Genomic DNA, 13,644 nt, shown 5'->3' on the forward strand with positions numbered 1-13,644 from the left:
GACCACTGCCACAAGGATTGAACTAAGGCCCTTTAACATCAGCTGCAAAGACCTCCAAGACCTTCTTCAGCCTGCCTCTCGAGCCTCACCTCCTGCCATTTCCTCCTTGAACTCCGTGTTCCAGCAACACTGACTGTTTATATAGCTTGCCTTTAGGGATGTTATAGCTTTGTAAATTTTTGACTCAGCATATAAAGGGCTAGAGAAGATGGGCAAGGTCCAGGGCCGTTCCAGGAGCAATGCTTTAGAAGGAACAGGAACTGTGGGGATGGGGATCATCTCCTCAGAGACAGGTTTGTGGACCCAGGCATGGCATTTGGAACTTTTTCTTGATGGTCAAATTGTGCTTCCCTTTCCTGACTGCCTGCCATTTGTTCAGATTAGAGAGAATGATAACAGTTCTCCGCATTTTACAGTTGAAGAAACCGAGTTTTAGAGCTGAGATGACTCAGTAAGTGGCAGAGGCAGAATTCAGACCCTGGACTCTGGTTTCAGAGCATGTAGTCTCACAGCTATGCCACCCGTAGTGTCTTCTTCTGATTTAGCATTCTCAACGTGGTAAGAAATATATTAAGCTCATGTTTTGCTTTTTATTATTATTATTATTATTTTTATTTGGTTTCACTGCAGCTTAGTTGGAGCATGTGGGATATAGTTCCCTAACCAGGGATCAAATCTGGGCCCTGTGCATTGTGCATGTGGAGTCTTACTTACTGGACCAGGAGGTCCCTAAGTTCATGTTTTGTTAGTAGATAATCAGCCAGAGAGAGGATAAAATTGAGGAGAACAGGCCTGGACCATTTTTTTTTACCCAGTGTTGTACTTAGTGTATTTGGGACCAATGTTACAAACAGGCAGGAAATGGCGGAGGATGAAACAGTAGACAATAAAGAAAAGGTCCTGCTAGAACATTTTTAAAAATTACTTTAGAGAGAACTCTGACTCATAATGGGAAGTTTTTTTAAAGGAAGGAATAATATGCAATGAGTATAATTTGCTAGTCAGCGATATAGATGTAAGGGCACAAAACATGAAACCTGCGCTGAGGGACTCCCTGGTGGTCCGAGTTTCACACTCCGTGTTCCCACCACAGGGGCCATGGGCTCCATCCCTGCTCGGGGAACTAGGATTGCACGTGCTGCACAGCCTGGCCAAGGGAAAAAAAGCAGAAAGTGAGTAATCCTGTTTTAAAGAAGAAGAATTACTAGCAGAGCACACAGAATAGTTAATGTGTTACTGGGTAACTTTCTATTCCCCTGTCTGGATAGCTTCTCTTTCATTTACCAGTAAAGGCCCACCCTCATCCAGACTTCATAGCATTTTATACTTGGGTCATAGTACTTATCATAGTCTTTCCTTTTATTATAGTTAATTCTATACATGCTTTATCTCCCCTACTTGACTATAAGCCCTTTGAGGACAGGGTCCAAATCTTATCTTTATTTCTTCTTTCTGGCTCTTAACATTCTGTGATGTTAAGCATATTTAAAAATAGACATTGTTACAGATCACATTATTTTGGTGAAAACCAGTGATTACTTGAATCTAATACATTATCTCGTGTGTGTGTGTGTGTGTGTGTGTGTATACAGTGGACTCACATACAAATATTTAGTTTATACAAATTCATCTCTAAACCATTTGGCAAAAAGAAAGAGAATAAAAATCATAAATACAGAATGATTCCGCCCACAGTTCTCCTCCCTCAGTCTGTGTCTGGAGTGAGTGTGAGATGGAAGGTTTGAATCTTTGCCTCTGCCCTCATGTGCCTGTCACGTGCCTCCCATGAGCAACTTAGGGTCTCTGGAGTGATTTTAATGCTTAAAGATACAGTGCAGATTTTCAACCTGTGTAGTCCTTTAAGGAACCAACCACTTCATCTAGCACTTAACTGGAAAAAAGAAAAGAAAGGTCTGGGTTGGACCTTAGGTGAGTTTAAGGGCTTCTGGCCATGTATGGTTTCTATCTTACTTCCTTAGAACTTGAACCTTATATAAGATGAGACTCCACTATTTTCTCATTTTTTTTTTTTCATTGAAAATATGTGTGATCATGTGAGTAAAAGAGAATGAAAGGCAGGAAGTCAGGGGCTAAGTATTGAGTCTTATGGAATTTCATGACAAGTCATCTGAAGAAAACTGTGGAAAAAGTCCAAAGACCAAGGAAGTTCATAAGGAGTTCAGGAGACACTAATAGCAAGGAAAAGAGAAAAACAGAACTTTATTAAACAGGTTGCTTTGTTTGCCTGTTTTCTTTAGCAGAGGATGCCACGTTTCTGGAAGGTGTTTTTATGCCCTCTTCCCCTTTTTCGTTTCTTTTTAAAATGGATAATACGGGAACTAGAGACTGGCTCTGGGCAAGATGATTCAGACAATTTTTCCTTCCCCTGTCAGTGAGGGTCCTCCTACCCATTGACCTGTTAAGAGCCACCACACCCGCTAACACAGACAAGGAGATGATGCATGCATACCCCATCTTACCTAGAATCTCTTCCTTCCTTACTCTCTGGAGGCGTTTCCTAGGAATTGATGAAACCAAACAGGCTTTGTGACTTGGGGTAGAAAAAATTATCAGCACTTAGCTTTTATATAGTAGACTAGATGTTTTATTAGTGATTAACAATTCTCTTTCAGAACTTGAGTGTTGCAGTATTGGCATCCTCCTGTTCCAGTGCAGCAGACTCTGTGACCATGCTTTCTTGTTTGATTAGTGTCTTATTGTCTTCTCTGTGGTGATCGTTGTTTTAAAAAAGATAGGAGAGTATGGATAGCCAGTGAGGATGTGAGCACTTGTCTTTTGTGCATGGCAGGCTTCTGTCCTCCAGTGTGAAATACTTGAAGAGGATTGATCTAGTTGAGAGGTTTCTGTGGATATGAGTGAACTTGCAGCGTGGTATGTGTTAACGTCCCAGTAGTGTCCTGGAAGATCTTACCTCCTGCCTCTGCCTGTGGAGTTCCTCCAGAAGGGTTCCTGCTGTCCCCATATAGAACTGCATTTTACTGTAGGAACAGTGTTATTCATGGTGCTTCGTTGTTACTGCACGGCTGCTCTGTGGTACCACATCCTGAGTCAGCATTTGTCTTACTGGCATGAGAGCCTTGTTTATTATATCTGTAGAAAAATACATTGTTAAGTTTAATACTTAACCGTTTGGAATATGGTCCACAATCCCTGGAGACAGTATTTTTACTGGAGGAAAAAGAGTAATGTTTGTTACCAGGCTCCAGATCACTTTGCTTTTAGTGATTCCTGGAGGACCAAGGGAAGGAGAAGTGCCCACTCAACTGAGAAGGTATCTTGAGACTGAAAGACAAGGCAGGTGGCTCTATATAATCAGTGGATCTGTTTATTATTATAGGGTAACTTGCTCACAGGGTGGGGTTGGGCAGACAGTACTCCAGAAGCTTTTGTAGCTGCAGTCCACACAGCTGAGGGGCCATTGAGACAGTTTCATAGCTTACCTAGTGCAGGAGAAGGTGTATGCTTGGAAATGGTCATGTGTTCCTAAATCATGACTTATGAATGGGTTACTAGTCTCATGGGTGCTAAGTATAAGTGAGCAAAGGTCTTCATCATTGTTTGGGGACTAACAGAACATAGAGGCCACCTGGTTCTAATGATTATTAAATACTATCTATTACATACAATTCCCAACAACAGAGAAGGGATTACCACACAGTACAGTCCTGGGAAGGGTCAGCAGAAGGACAGGAGGATCTGTGTGGGCCCAAGATGGCATCAGTTACACTAACGGCCATAGACAGTGGTGGCTTCTGTTCACCTGGAATTGGATTCAGGACGTTTTTGACTTCAGTGAGAAACATAACCAAGGATGAACTTTTGAAGATCCTAGAATCCTCTATTCTTGGATAGGGTTGTTGAAAGTAACTTGCCTCCATTCCCTGCAGTTCCAGAGCTGTGTCCCCAAGGAGCACATCTGTCCTTGAAATGACACTTTTATTTTCCCTCTTAGATTGCATCAATCCTGACATGAAACAAGCAAGCTCATTTTAACCCACTTTTACTTGTAGAGGTTAACTCCTCTATGTCCAGGCAGTAGAGGGTGCTTTTCAGTGCCAGAGTGGGAAGCCAGGCCAACTCAAAAGGCCTGTGTCTCCTCAAAATCAGGACTTGTGAACCATATAAGCCCCTTTCATCCATTCAGCCAGATTTGTGAAGTACCGCTGTAACCACCACAGCGCTTGGCAGTGCCTACCCAGAGATGAATGTGACATAGACTCTGCCCTCAAGATCATGAACTCCTTATTGCAAAATTCAGATTAAATTGAAGGAAGTAGGGAAAACCACTAGACCATTCAGGTATGATCTAAATCAAATCAAATCCCTTATGATTATACAGTGGAAGTGACAAATAGATTCAAGGGATTATATCTGATAGACAGTGCCTGAAGAACTATGGACAGAGGTTCGTAACATTGTACAGGAAGCGGTGATCAAAACCATCCCCAAGAAGAAAAGCAAAAAGGCAAAATGGTTGTCTGAGGAGGCCTTACAAATAGTTGAGAAAAGAAGAGAAGCGAAAGGCAAAGGAGAAAAGGAAAGCTATATCCATCTGAATGCAGAGTTCCAAAGAATAGCAGGAGAGACAAGAAAACTTTCCTCAGTGATCAGTGCAAAGAAATAGAGGAAAGCAATAGAATGGGAAAGACTAGAGATCTCTTCAAGAAAATTAGAGATACCAAGGGAACATTTAATGCAAAGATAGGCACAATAAAGGACAGAAATGGTATGAACCTAACAGAAGCAGAAGATATTAAGAAGAGGTGGCAAGAATACACAGAAGAACTATACAAAACAAATCTTAACTACCCAGATAACCACGATGGTGTGATCACTGACCTAGAGCCAGACATCCTGGAGTGCAAAGTTAAGTGGGCTTTAGGAAGTATCACTATGAACAAAGCTAGTGGAGGTGATAGAATTCCAGTTGAGCTATTTCAAATCCTGAAAGATAATGCTGTGAAAGTGCTGCACTCAACATGCCAGCAAGTTTGGAAAACTCAGCAGTGGCCACAGGACTGGAAAAGGTCAGTTTTTATTCCAGTCCCAAAGAAAGGCAATGCCAAAGAATGTTCAAACTACCTCACAGTTGCTCGCATTTCACACACTAGCAAAGTAATGCTCACAATTCTTCAAGCCAGGCTTCAACAGTACATGAACCATGAACTTCCAGATGTTCAAGCTGGATTTAGAAAAGACAGAGGAACCAGAGATCAACTTGCCAACATCTGTTGGATCATAGAAAAAGCAAAAGAGTTCCATAAAAACATCTACTTCTGCTTCATTGATTTTACTAAAGCCTTTGACTGTGTGGATCACAACAAACTGTGGAAAATTCTTACAGATGGGAATACCAGACCACCTGACCTGCCTCCTGAGAAATCTGTATGCAGGTCAAAAAGCAACAGTTAGAACTGGACATGGAACAACAGACTGGTTCCAGATTGGGAAAGGAGTACGTCAAGGCTACATACTGTCACCTTTTTTATTTAACTTACATGCAGAGTACATCATGCGAAATACCAGACTGGATGAAACACAAGCTGGAATCAAGATTGCAGGGAGAAATATCAGTAACCTCAGATATGCAGATGATATATCTGTGACCCTTATGGCAGAAAGTGAAGAGGAAGTAAAGAACCTCTTGATGAAAGTAAAAGAGGAGAGTGAAAAAGCTGGCTTAAAACTCAGCATTCAGAAAACTAAGATCATGGTGTCCAGTCCCATCACTTCATGGCAAATAGATGGAGAAACAATGGAAAGAAGAAACAGTGACAGACTTTATTTTCTTGGGCTCCAGAATCACTGCATATGGTGACTGCAGCCATGAAATTAAGACACTTCGAAGAAAAGCTATGACCAACCTAGACAGCGCATTAAAAAGCAGAGACATTACTTTGCTAACAAAGGTCCGTCTAGTCAAAGCTATGGTTTTTTTCAGTAGTCATGTACGGTTGTGAGAGTTGGACCATAAATAAAACTGAGCACCGAAGAATTGATGCTTTTGAACTGTGGTATTGGAGAAGACTCTTGAGAGTCCCTTGGACTGCGAGGAGCTCAAACCAGTCAGTCCTAAAGGAAATCAACCCTGAATATTCATTGGAAAGACTGATGCTGAAGCTCCAATACTTCGGCCCCCTAATGTGAAGCACTGACTCACGGAAAAGATGCTGATGCTGGAAAAATTGAAGGCAGGAGGAGAAGGGGATGACAGAGGATGAGATGGTTGGATGGCATCACTGATCGATGAACATGAGTTTGCGTAAGCTCCGGGAGTTCGTGATGGACAGGGAGGCCTGGCGTGCTGCAGTCCATGGGGTTGTAAAGAATGGACACAACTGAGCGATTGAACTGAACTGAAGATCTCCCGAACTTCAAGGAGAAGAACAGACAAGTGAAAAATATGACAGTGCACTGAGCTGAGTGCCTCGGGCGAGACGCATACTGGACACAGCAGTATCACTGAGAAGAGGTGATTACCTCAGCCCGGAGAGGTCTTCAGTCTTTCTTGAATTTACTTCACCAAAGTCTTGGGTGTTCATCACCTCAAATCTTGAAAGGCTCCTTTTGCAATCTCTGATTTTTACAGAACTGCTTAAGAAGATCAGCATGAAGAATAGTGGAAGGTAGTGAGGGTTAGGATTAGCAGTTCTCAGCAGAGTCGGCAGCACCATAAGCCCTTGTTCCAATTAGAGAAGTGCGTTCTTTCCATCAGGAAGTCCCAGCAGGTTAGACAGTCATTTAACTCTCCTTCAATACCTCCCAGGGCTGTTTTCCCCTTTCTGTGCATTTTCACAGTGCAACTGCTTACCAAGCCTTTGTTGGCACAGAACCTCTGATTCAGGTCCTTCAGAACAGAAGAATCACACCTTCCAGGAGTCCCAAAGCTATACCTAAGCACTAGTGAATGCTCAGCATGCACCAGATTTATTCTTATTTTCTGTATCAGTAAACTGGGTCACAGGAAAATTTCTGAGAGAGCCCAGGGTACAAACTTATATTCAGGTCAGGACCTTCATCTTGCCTCTAGGGAATGAGACGGGGAAGGCCTCAAACAGTTAGCTTATACAGACAGAAAAGAATAGAGGGGGCTACACTGGATGCCCAGCGGGACCAGTTATAGAAGCAGGTACCTCTGGAGGGAGGGTGATGTGACAGCTTCCTGGAAAAGAAAAATGGGAGACAGATGTCCACATGTGGGGGGAGGGGGGAGGGAGGAGGGAAATAGTCTTGATAGCAGGTTAGATTGCTTTTCAGAGCTATATACCTCATGACTTCTAGTCATTCCTACTTTTTGACTGTTGTGAGGGGACTCTCGAAGACCTTTACATCTGCTTTCTTCTGTTCTTGTGCCCCTCCCTCATCAGGTTTTGGATTTCTTCTTCCTCCACCTCCCTTTGTTGATTTGATCTTTAACTCTCAGTGTTCTCTGAGGTTTTACCTATTGCTTCTGGCATCCTCAAGTTCAGTCCATCAGTCAGCTCGTGTCGTTTGTCAGAACCATTCTTTATGATTTGTTACCTGTAGTTTTTTAGGTACATGAGTTTGGTGCTGATTCTCCACTGTCTTCTCCCCACATTCATGCTTGGCAACCTCCAACTTTCTCAAGGCTCCTCTGTCTCCACTCAAAGAAAGCTCACCCACCTTCCATGGTTCGCTGCAGGTTCAGTGAAAGGTCTTCACCGACTTGTCAGGTTAACCTGGGCATCTGGTGAGCTAATCCCCCGTGGCTCATCCTCGGCTCATTGACACCACATGAGTCACTGTGGTTACCAAAGGTCAGTTGTGATAGCTCCAGACCTGTTGATGCCAGTTATATCGGTATTGTGGTTAAATCATTTATCATAATTAATAATATACAGATAAACCATACGTGAGAAAAAAGATTTGTTCTATAAAACTTATCTTGCTTTGGAAAGGCAAGTTACTTAAAAGAGGAATGAAGTTGAATTTGGTTTGGGCAGGATAACTAAAGGAGACCAGAGCAGGAGGACTCCTAAAGTCTAGAAAAATTCCGTACTTCCTGTTTCACAGAAATCTGAGTCCTCCCTGTCCTTTAGAGAAACTGGAAATTGTAGATGATATATTATGAGTGAATTGTATACAAGAGAAATTGCATAGACGTTGTTTAGTTGCTAAGTCGTGTCAGACTCTTTGTGACCCCCATGGACTGTGGCCCACCAGGCTCAACTGTCCATGGGATTTCCCAGGCAAGAGTACTGGAGTGCGTTGCCATTTCCTTCTCCAGAGGGAGCTTCCCAACCCAGAGATTGAACCCATGTTCCCTGCATTGGTAGATGGCTTCTTTATTGCTGAGCCGGCAGGGAAGCCCCCATTGATGTCTAACCGGTAGAAAAGATCCCGTGGGCTCTACACCAAAAGTTTGGTGGCTCTCAGAGTAGTGTCTGTAGTAGATGATTGTAGTAGAAACTTGGACTTTGAGGGAAAAGTCACAGTCAAAGTCAAAATAACTCTTTATTACAAGAGTTGTTGGTTTTAAATGCTCTTCATTGGGGGTAGAGAAATCAGTGTTACTAATCTGCTGCCTCCCTCTTTGCCCCCCATCTTCCTAATTCTGCTAGCTCTCGTTTTTCTGCATTGTCAAAGCATATAGCATTGACATTCTCTTGTCACTCTAACCCCACTTGTCTTAGTCCTACCAGTAAGGAAATTCAGTGCTCACTGACAGTCTTTCTGCCACGGTTTTTCCAGTCATCTCTTGGTTGGCAGAAGTTTTTTCTTCAAAACAGAGGAATTTCTATTCTGTTACTCTTAATTGATGGTCACCTAGGTGTAAAATTCTTGAGTTACCTTTTCTTTCCTTGGGAATTTTTGTAAATACTGCTCCTTTTTCTGCCAACATTGAGTTTTACTGTGGGAATTTTCAAGCTTGTGTCCCTCTTTTAAGTGATTTGATCATTTCACCTGCTTGTGGAAATTGAGAAACCGTACCTTCAAGGTCTGTCTCGGCACTGACTGTTCTGGGTCAGTTTTTCCCTGGAACGCAATGTGCGTTTTCGGGAACATCTTGAATTACATTTTTGCATCATCTTTATGAGCTGAAGGAGAAGGCAATGGCACCCCACTCCAGTACTCTTGCCTGGAAAATCCCATGGATGGAGGAGCCTGGTAGGCTGCAGTCCATGGGGTCGCTAAGAGTCGGATACGACTGAGTGACTTCACTTTCACTTTCATGCATTAGAGAAGGAAATGGCAACTCACTCCAGTGTTCTTGCCTGGAGAATCCCAGGGACGGGGGAGCCTGGTGGGCTGCCATCTATGGGGTCGCACAGAGTCGGACACGACTGAATCGACTTAGCAGTAGCAGCAGCAGTTATGAGCTGAGTCTTTACATCCCTCTTCTGTTCCATGTTACAGGTCTCTTTTACATTATGTTTTATCTCCTTGGCTGTCTTCTGTAACTCATTTTCTCCCTATTGCTGTTAACTCTTCTTTTTGTCTGGTTCCTTTTATTTGCTTTTTAAAAATTTCTCTCCTTTTCGCTCCTTCCTGTGTTTTTAGCAGTGTCTCTTCTCCCTTTTCTTCCTTCCAGATTCTTCTTCATTTCTCTGTGTTTTTTTTCCTTCCATTTATGTCTTCTTGTCTCCGTTTCTCCCATATAAGCTCTTACACTTCGGCTTTGAGCTCTTGCTTCATAGTTTTCTTTTTTCAATTCTGTAAAATATTTTGTTGCATTTTATCTGCTCTATGACAGCATTTTTCTGACATGTAGTCTTAGTCTGCCCTTTGGTTTTCCTGTTTCTTTCCTAATTTCTTTCTTGTTGTATCTTTATATAGATCCCATGCAGATTTCATTTTTATAACTCATCTTTAAATAGGTGGGTTTTTCAGGGACCAGCTATTTGCAGGATGCTGTTTAGGGGAAGTACCAAGTCTGTGTTCCAGGCTGACTGCAGTTGTTCTCATGATTTCAGGTTCCAGCCGAGTTTCTTTACTTTTATTTCTACCCAGCCAAGAGAGGTGGACATCTGTGATTTTTCTACTATGCAAAGACTGCCCTCTCTGCTCCACAGAGACCAGCTCTGTGAGGCAAAATAGAGCTCATTTGGATGATTTCTCATTTAGCCCCAACTTCAGGTCCAAGGAAGCGCTTATCTTCCAAAAATCAGGAAACTTGGGTCACAGAGGGTGTGTCCTTCACCTACAAGAAGCATGTTTTGCAGGCCTTCCTGAGCTCTCCAGCTCCCATGCCCTCTCTCTATAGCATCCTTTCTTTTCAAAAGGAAAGGAGCCCTTGCTTGGGCTCCCTGCTTTTGACAGCTTTTACACCCACTTAGTTGGCTCTTCGCATCAGGTGGCCAAAGTATTGGAGCTTTAACATCAGTCCTTCCAATGAATATTCAGGGTTGATTTCCTTTAGAATCGACTGGTTTGATCTTGCTGTCCAAGGGACTCTGTAGAGTCTTTCCCAGCACCACAATTCAAAAGCTCAATTCTTCGATGCTCAGCCTTCTTTATGGGCCGACTCTTACATCCATACATGACTACTGGAAAAACCATAGCTTTGACTAAACAGACCTTTGTGGGCAAAGTGATGTCTCTGCTTTTTAATTGGGAGCCTTGGATTATGGTTATCTTCAGTTTGTTGAAAATGGAGTTTGCATTTTTGTTTATTTCTCCTTCTTGAACTTGAATACCTTTTTGAATAACATTTAAAAATTATGACTTCACAATGCAGTGTTCAAATCAGATTAATGTTTTCTATTAACCAACCACTGGTCCCCTTATATCCTCTGTTAGGCCTTTTACTACACCTTCCCCATGAAGCCTCTCCACCACACTGTTATCCATCTTTTAAGCACTAAACCCCAAGGAGGATTCTGTTCAGATTTATGAAAAGCCTGTTATTCATTCAGCACGCCTACTCCACACTGGGCATTGGTCTAGACCTTGGGAAGAAAACATGGAAGAATTCCTGCTTTATTTTTGACACACCAAAGGCAAGTCCTAAAGTGATTCCATGTAGAGTCTTCCTCTATGTTTAGAAGAAGAGAGTAAAAGACTCAGTTTGGGATTTTGAGGAAGTATGGTGGAAACATGAGCTCTGGAGTCAGACCTAGATTCAGTGATCAGGTCACTAAATATGACCTGCTAAATATGTGAGGTTGGGACAGTTTATTGACTTTTCCATGTATTAGTTTCCACCTATCAGTTTACCTCAGGTGGATGTTATAAAGTTAAAATAAGTTACATATAAAGTGCTCAGCACATAGTAGATGCTCAACAAGTACCACTCCCCCCATGAAAAAGGCATGCTTTACAAAGAATAAATACTAGGAGTACTGGTATAGAGACCCCTATTTTTTAATTGTGGTAACATTTACATAACATAAAGCTTACTATCTTCATTTTTAAATGTACTGTTCAGTAGTGTTAAATGAGTTCACATTTTTGTGCAGCCCATCTCTAGAGCTATTTCTCTTGCAAAACTGAAACTGCATACCACTGAAGAGCATCCCCATTCCCTCGTCCCCACAGCTCCTGGCAGTCACCATTCTACTTTCTGCCTCTATGATTTTGACCACTATGTACCTTATATAAATGGAACCATACTGAATTTGTCCTTTTATGTCTGGCTTATTTCACTTAGCATGATGTCCTCAAGGCTCATCCATGTTGGAGCACATTGCAAGATTTTCTTGTAATGCTGAATAATATTCCATTGCCATGTATATGCCACATTTTATTTATCCGCTCACTCATTGATTGGGTTGCTTTCTACTTTTGACTATTGTGAGTAATGCTGCTGCGAAGATAGGTGTACAAAGCGCTCTTTGAATCTTTTGAGGATAATCCCAGAAGTAATAAGGTAATTTTATGTTTAATTTTTTAAGGAAACATCATACTGTTTTCTGAAGCCTATTTCTTGATGGGGAAGTATAAACAGTGTAGTTCCCCAGAGACTAATTTTAAAACCAGACTTGTTTAACGTTTTATAAACTATCTATATATGAGAGTTTCACTATTAAATCTCCTTAGCATATAGATAATGAAATAGTTCATATTGTGTAAAATATAAGAACACCTCATGTGAGTGTAGACACAAGAGTGGTTAATAAGGCTTAATTAGTGTAGGGAAACATATTTGTACCTGAAGGTGTGCTTTAGTGTCCTCCCTCAAGGCCAGAAGTACTCTAGTTGCAGCTGTTAGTGTATTTCCCCGCTTACTGTGAACAAAACATGGAGAACTGATGGGCCAGTAAACGTCATATGTCAAAAGTACACAGACACACGGACATGTCTTTTTTCTTGACTCTCCGTACTGTGGAGCATATTGGCCCTCGAATCCTCCGCAGTCTAGTCTAGTCTAGACCAGTGTGGTCTCAGCTGAAGACAGTTGTTGCCCCTGCAGACATTTGGCCATACCTGGAGACATTTGTGTTGTCTCAGCTGAAGGGGTGCTCTGGAATCCAGTGGACAGAGACCAGGAGTGCTGCTCCACCTGCCACAGTGCCCGGAGCAGCTCCCCCACCACAGAGAACTCTCCAGCCCCAAGTGGCAGCTTGAGAGACCTTGCCCTAGACCCAAACTATCTCCTCAGCATTGTTCTCAGCCTCTCTCCCGTGTAAACCTGACATTCCAGCCAGACCCAGGTGCGCCTCAGACCGTACACCAGCTGAAATCTTCCTCCCTGCTTCTCTGGTATCAGGCCCAGCTTCAGGTCTCTCACTGTCTGTGAAGCTGGCTCTGGCCTCTCTGACCACCACTGTCTCCCCTCTTGGACTTCCTGTAGGGCTGTCCCACTAATTTGGCACTTGGTTGACCATACAAGGTGGTCTCTTTCCAAGTTAACTAAAGTGCCTTGAAGGCCATGTTGATATGACTTGATGTGAAATGTGACATACCAGCCCTTACATACCCCAGTGGGCACCTCTGACCTGACCCACCTGGGGCTCCATGAAAGCTTCCCTGCATGCATAGTGTAGAGTTGCTGAATCAGCACAGTACTCGGCCATCACCGCAGTCTGAGAACTGTGAGCTGGGTGGAAGGCCCACATGGGAGCCCCGTGACCAGAGAGGTGTTCGTGCTGAACCTGGTTTCCTCTCTAAGCTAGAACATATGAGGAGGGTGCCAGAGGATGGGCCTGTTATGACCTAGCTTATGAAGCCTGGAGGATAACATATTTCACATGGAAATGTATACAGACAGGAACTGTTCTGTCATAGCTGGGCTAGTTGAATACCAGTTGGTATTTATGATGATCACACTTATAATGAAAGCCATCATTATTTATTTAGAGCCCAGTGTGTGCCAGGCACCACATAGGTGCTTTATACAGCTTATCACATTCAGCCCTTACCACAATCCTGGAAGGAACCTGAAGCACTAAAAGGATCATTTGCCCAAGGTCACTCAGCTCACAAATAATGGAGCTGAAATTTACACACAGTCTGACTTCATGCAGCACCACCCTGCCTTGAGTGTAGCCAGGCCCTCCTGCCACTGGTCCTGGGGGAGATCTGTGTCTTGACACGCTGAAATGTGGGGGAGTCCCCTGTGGCCTCACCCGGGAGGTGGGTGATCCACGGGGCGGAGGTGTTCATTGCGCATCAGGTGCCAGTGTCATGTCTGGCCTCTCTGCTGCTGCAGGAGAGCCCACA

The 13,644-nt window shown here is 43.0% G+C and overlaps 1 protein-coding gene across 2 annotated transcripts in view; it reads left to right on the plus strand.

The window, feature by feature from the left end:
* The window catches only part of LOC102407761 (adaptor related protein complex 3 subunit sigma 2), a 40,768-nt gene that overhangs the window by 23,692 nt on the left and 3,432 nt on the right, over positions 1 to 13,644 (plus strand). The window lies entirely within an intron of this gene.

Source organism: Bubalus bubalis, chromosome 20, assembly GCF_019923935.1.
Source record: "Bubalus bubalis isolate 160015118507 breed Murrah chromosome 20, NDDB_SH_1, whole genome shotgun sequence".
In the NCBI taxonomy this organism is placed as follows: domain Eukaryota; kingdom Metazoa; phylum Chordata; class Mammalia; order Artiodactyla; family Bovidae; genus Bubalus; species Bubalus bubalis.